Below are 6,073 nucleotides of genomic sequence, written 5' to 3'. Positions count from 1 at the left end.
ATTTCCATCGTAAGACTGCTATCGTCAACACACTGGGCTAGTCTCTGTACTTCCTGCTACTTATCGTTTATACCTAGTATGGCACCCGTGGTCCTCTGAAATTGAATATCTACCTCTCTCAACAGCTCCCATTCCTCAGTTCCTGTGATCCATGTTTGATGATTCCTAACATTAAAAGGATTTTCACGTATCTGTACTCCTTGCCATTTTCGTGCATGCATTCACTCATCCGATAGATGCAAAGCAAATGTACTGTGCCAGGCATAGGGCTAGGTGATAGGAGACAAAGAGAAGAAGGCAGACCAGTTCCCTCTTATCATGGGTTTCTTAATCTCTCTGTGGGAGATATTCCTGAAGAAATAATTATAGGAAAACTTACTAGATTATAATTTTTAAAAATTGTAGGTTGGAAGAAGATCAACGATTGCAACATTGTACAAGGAGGGGTGGTCTGACCTAATGCGCATGTGGGGACAGCAGTTGACCCAGTCTTCCCTGAGGAGGTTTATAATGGCAAGAAGTTTACTTGAGGATCCACACAGGCAGACACTCAGGTATGTTTAAGGTTTTTTGGTTTTTTTTTTTAAGATTTATTTATTTATTTATTTGACAGAGATAGAGACAGCCAGCGAGAGAGGGAACACAAGCAGGGGGAGTGGGAGAGGAAGAAGCAGGCTCATAGCAGAGGAGCCTGATGTGGGGCTCAATCCTGTAACGCCGGGATGACGCCCTGAGATGAAGGCAGACGCTTAACCGCTGTGCCATCCAGATGCCCCTGTTTTTTTTTTTTTTTTTGACATGTAATTAATTTAAGTGGGAATTCCACAGCCAAGTGCAAAGTTACAGATATTATGTTGCTATCCTTCGAACATTACTGTAAGTGTTTAAGCACTGGCCTACTGTTTCACACAAACAGGTCAAAATAAAGCATGAAGTTAAGCACAGAGTTAAACATAACTTTATATACTTTGTTATTATAGTTAATGTACTTATTCATACATTTCATTAACTTTTTTTAAATATCATCTCATGGTAGCAAGAGAACCTTGGAATCGGAGAGATTTGGGGTTGAAGCTTCACTTTGGCTCTACTGGTTTGGGGAAGAACCTGAGGCTCTTTGAGACTTAGTCTATTCATCTGTAAAATGGAGACAGGGATACATACTTCGAGAGCTGCTGAGCTAACGTAGATGAAGTGTAGTTGATCCTTAGACAACATGGGTTTGAACTGCATGGATTCATTTACATGTGGATTTTTTTTGACAAATACAGTAGAGCACTGTAAATGCATTTTCTCTTCTGATTTTCTTTTTTAAAGATTTTATTTATTTATTTGAGAGAGTGAGAAAGAGAGAGAGCGAGCATGGGATGGGGGAGGATCAGAGGAGAAGCTGACTCCCCACTGAGCAGGGAACCTGATGTGGGGCTCGATCCTGGGACTCTGGGATCATGACCCAAGCCGAAGGCAGACATTTAACTGACTGAGCCACCCAGGCACCCCCTTTCTGATTTTCTTAATAACATTTTCTTTCCTCCAGCTTACTTTAGTGAAAGATATGTAACACATATAATATACAAAATATGTGCCAGTCAACACTTTATGTTATTGGTAAGTCTTCTAGTCAACAATAAGCTACTAGCAGTTAAGTTTTTAGGGAGTCAAAAGTGACACATGGATTTCAACTGCACAGAGCTTGGCCCCCCAACCCCCACACTGTTGGAGTCAACTGTATATACTGACAGCTGGGGCATTGCTGGTCCTCAATACATGGTGGCTACCATCATCATCATTATTATTGCTATTATTATTTGCCAGGGTGACAAATAAACCAGATAAACTCGACCCATAGTACTTGTTCCATAATTCAATTGTGGAAATGCCATTAAAGTTTTAGCATCTTAATACAGAATTCTAGAACTACATTTGTGATTATCATTATCCCAGAATACTGGACTACTGTGTGCTCTGTAGAGAATGTGGTAATATATTCTCATTCAATAATTAGAGGTAGTGAAGAACCACAGGTTGTGCATAAAAGAAAAGGAAATGACTAAATAGCCTTGATTTTGGAAACTCGTATTTATGGTTATGCTAATGTATGTAATTAGAAACTACTTAGTGAAACCAGGAGCAGTGGGACTTGGTGGGGAGAAGGAGGTGGAGGCTTTAAGAACACTGTCAGCCCTGCTACAAATCTTGGCCTAGTGTGGGTGATAGACAGTGAGAGGTGGTAAGCAGAGGAGTGGTGTGGGCAGGTTGTGTTTTAGATGGCCTGCCTGGGCAGGGCGGGGGCGGGGGTAGGGGTGGTGGAAGATGGAAGATGGCCTGAAGGAGAAGCAGAGGAGCTGGTGATAGATGCCTTAATAGGCTGGCTGAGGAACTGGACTGGTGAGGAGATTACAAAGCATTATTCTAATTATTATTTTATTATTTTAATAAAAGTGAGCATTGCTGATGGTCTGAACCAAGGCAGAATTAAAATGAATTTTTGGAGACAAAACTGGAAGGAGGTTTGGACGGATTGGATGGAATAAAGGAAGGAGGGTGTGTAAGGAAATGGATGACTCGGAGATAGCAACGGTGTTGACAGAAGAACAAGGACAGATTTGGAAAAATATATTTCAAGGGTAAATGTCAGCCAGACCTGGTGATTAAGTGGAAGGGTGGAGGCCGATGAAAGACTCCTGGAGACTCCTTTGGAGCAACAGAGTGTATTTAGAAGGAAAGTTTATAACCTCTGCTTTAATCCAATCTGTTGACTTTGGAATGCTTATGGGACATCCAGCTGATTGTAACAGGTAGATGCTGGATGATGTGCATCAAAACGGAAGACAGAAGTCCGGAGGATATAAGCGGATATGTGACAGCTGACCATAGGTAAAGGACATCTCTTAGGAAGCATTGATTGAGTGGGAAAGCAGTGCACCCTTAACTTCTCCGGTGCCCTTTTTCGTCAAATCTGTGATCATCTAATTTGGTGAGTAAAGCCTGGTAACACCTCTTCACTGGGTGTAGAGCTTATGCCCAACTTTGTAACGTGACAATAAGGCTCACCGCATTCTACACCTTCCCGTGTGCTCCAGCCCTCGCCAAGCTAACCAGCATCTCCTGCACACATCATGGATGCAGGGCATGCAGTAGTATCATGAGCTGCCACTCAGCCTTCAAGTTCCACTCAGATGCCGTTCTGTGCTCCGACCTTTTCCCTGACCCCAGAACGTGCATCCCATTCCCAGCTCCACCTTGTACGTGTATGTGCACATCTACATCTGTGTTCATATTTCTGTGAGCCCTTTAAAGATAATTGCATTATCTTTTTCATCTTGCTGTCCCATTGCTGGCCCATAAAAACCATCCAGTGCTTCTGTGAACTTGAAACATAATTGGAGCTTAAGTTGTAACTGGTGATGTTGAATAGTATTAACCATTTCCTGAAAAAAAAAATGTCTCTTAAAAAGTGTTAGGCACTTTTGATTCCTTAGTAACTAAATAGAAAAACAGTTTTTCCTAATTATCTCAGGGCCATCTATCTTTGAAAGGATCAAATAAATATAGGGGCGCCTGGGTGGCTCAGTCAGTTAAGCGTCTGACTCTTGATTTTGGCTCAGGTCATGATCTCGGGGTCCTGGGATCAGGCCAGTGTCAGGCTCCGAGCTCAGTGGGGAGTCTGATTCAGGATTCTCTCTCTCCCTCCCTCTGCCTGTACCCTTCTCCCCATTCGCACAGGCTCTCTCTCTAAAATGAATAAATTAATCTTAAAAAATAAATAAAAGGATCAAATACTGCACAGAATAAGTTAGTGTATATGTACACACACACATAAATTTCATAGAGTCAACAAATGGAAATAGCCTTTACAAAATAACTGTTATCACCTTCTCTGGTTATAAAAATTGTAATATTCACTGTAGAAAAAAATAGAAATGATGTAGTTCTAGCACTGCTTCTCTCCCTCCTCCTTCAGGCTTAGGGATGAGAAAAGCTCCTGTCTGTTGCTAACTAAAAGAAACACCCTGCTCTCACTTTTATAATTAGAACTTGATTACATTACACAGTTTAGTGTACCGTTTCTGTCCTCCTGGAACGTGGACTGATAGACCCCATCATTCCTTGGTAACTGGTGACTGCCATCATGCCACATGGGATGGGCATAGAGCTTAAGGTATCCCCAGTTATATGGTAGGGAGAAGTTTTATTTCATGGCTGAGGAAGCACTTTTATCTCTTATCTCTTCTGCTGGACCTGAACAAAGGAGATGGCTAGCCTAGTTGTTGCTGGCAGCTGTTTTGTAACCATGAGGGGAGCCAGCCTGAGGACGAAATTAATCCAAAAAACAAGGCCAAGCACATTGCCAAGACAAAACTGAAGACCCAAACCTAGATCTAGGCTTGCTTCTAGATTCCTGTCCCATTAGGTAAACTGTTTCTTATTTTTAAAGCCTACTTGAGGAAATTCCTGATTCTTGCAGCATAGAATTTCCAAACTGCTATGATTTTGCAGTAGCTAATATTTATTGAGCGCTTACTATTTGACATGCCCAGTACTGAGCACAATAAACCACAAGGTAGGGGCTATTATTAGCCTTATTGTATACATAGGGAAGCTAAGGCTTCGAAAGTTTCATTGATTAGTCTTGGTTGCATAACTATTAAGTACTTCTGTTGTAATCCAAACCTGGGTTTGTCAGACTACAGTCCTCATCCTTTCGCACACTGTTTGACATGCGCTCACTTTTAGACAAGGACAGCATGACCATACCTCAGTCACTCACTTCCAAGCAACTGAGGCATTGCCAGAAGATTCACCTCCAGATTACCTCATATTCTGATAACAGAGATAAGGCATGTTGAGATGCAGAGCTCAGCATCAGGCACAGGGTAACAGTAAAGAAATGCATGGTTAAAACTCAAGCAAGAGGGACAATCTAAAGGTGAGATTACTGTTCACTGAGGTGATGACAATAGTAATTTATAGAAATCATGCAAATGCATTGGGAAAACAATCAGGTACAGGCTTAAACGAAGATCTAGGGTATGTGTCAAGGGAAATGATTTGTAAATGATCTGAGTTGATGCCAATATCATGCTTTCGGTACAAGTTTTAAATAAAGTTTGAGATTATAAAATGCAATCAGGACACAGATTAAAATCTGACTAAATCAAATCAAAGTCTTGTATTTACTTGACCTTTGTTTTAGCATCAATACACATGTGAGCTGAATTGAATTTCCAATCATGTCTGAATTACACCTTCAGAAGTTCAGTCTAGGACTTTGTTTCATTGGTCCTGCCTCCTCCAGCAATAATTTGTATTTGCTCATAGATCTCTTAGTTCTGATTGAAATGACTTTTTTTTTTAAGTGTTGAAAGGAGAAAAATACTGGCCTGAATCAAGCATTTGTCTTCATGGGGCTGCTGTTTAAGTGGTGTGACTGAATCAGATGGGGCAGCCTCATGTAGGCACTCTGACACAAAGAACTTCAGAGCCAAGTCTAATGACAGCATTTACTCTTAATATGGATGATGTGAGAACAGAAACATAATGTTTATTAGCAGTCTTTACGAAAACAGTAGCTAAAAGAAAGAGCAAAGAAGATGAAAACGGGAAGTACTCAGCAGAGAGCTCCCATTTTTCTTGTGAAATTAATTCACATTATAGGGTGTGCTGCCTTGAATGAATTTCCTTCCTTTTACACTCCCACTTAGCTTTCCTTTAAGTGTCAAATGAAGCGGGTGGTGGAAAATGCAGTGCACCCGTCATTTTGACATTCCTTTGCAAATTAGTCAGGCTTTGATAGTACAGGTCGGCTCTACCAAGCAGGGGGGCTTTCAGCTTTGGGAATCTGGCAGGAGTTCAAGAGCAACGTGTTGCTTTGAACTCACTTGTTAGCCGTGCAAAATAAACACCATCCACCTTGCAATAAAAAAGCATCAGCAGGAGAAAAAAGAGAACATTCTAAACCCCTCCCTCGAGACTTCAAAACCCTCTCGGGGGCTGCTAAATTAGGACGGGAAAAATAGGGCCTGCTTGTGAAAAGAAAGGAGGGGAAAAGAACTATCCTTCAACAAACACA

This window comes from Ailuropoda melanoleuca, chromosome 7 (genome assembly GCF_002007445.2).
Source record: "Ailuropoda melanoleuca isolate Jingjing chromosome 7, ASM200744v2, whole genome shotgun sequence".
Classification (NCBI taxonomy): domain Eukaryota; kingdom Metazoa; phylum Chordata; class Mammalia; order Carnivora; family Ursidae; genus Ailuropoda; species Ailuropoda melanoleuca.
The sequence above is the reverse complement of the archived record's forward strand: the minus strand, read 5'-3'. Positions refer to the sequence as shown.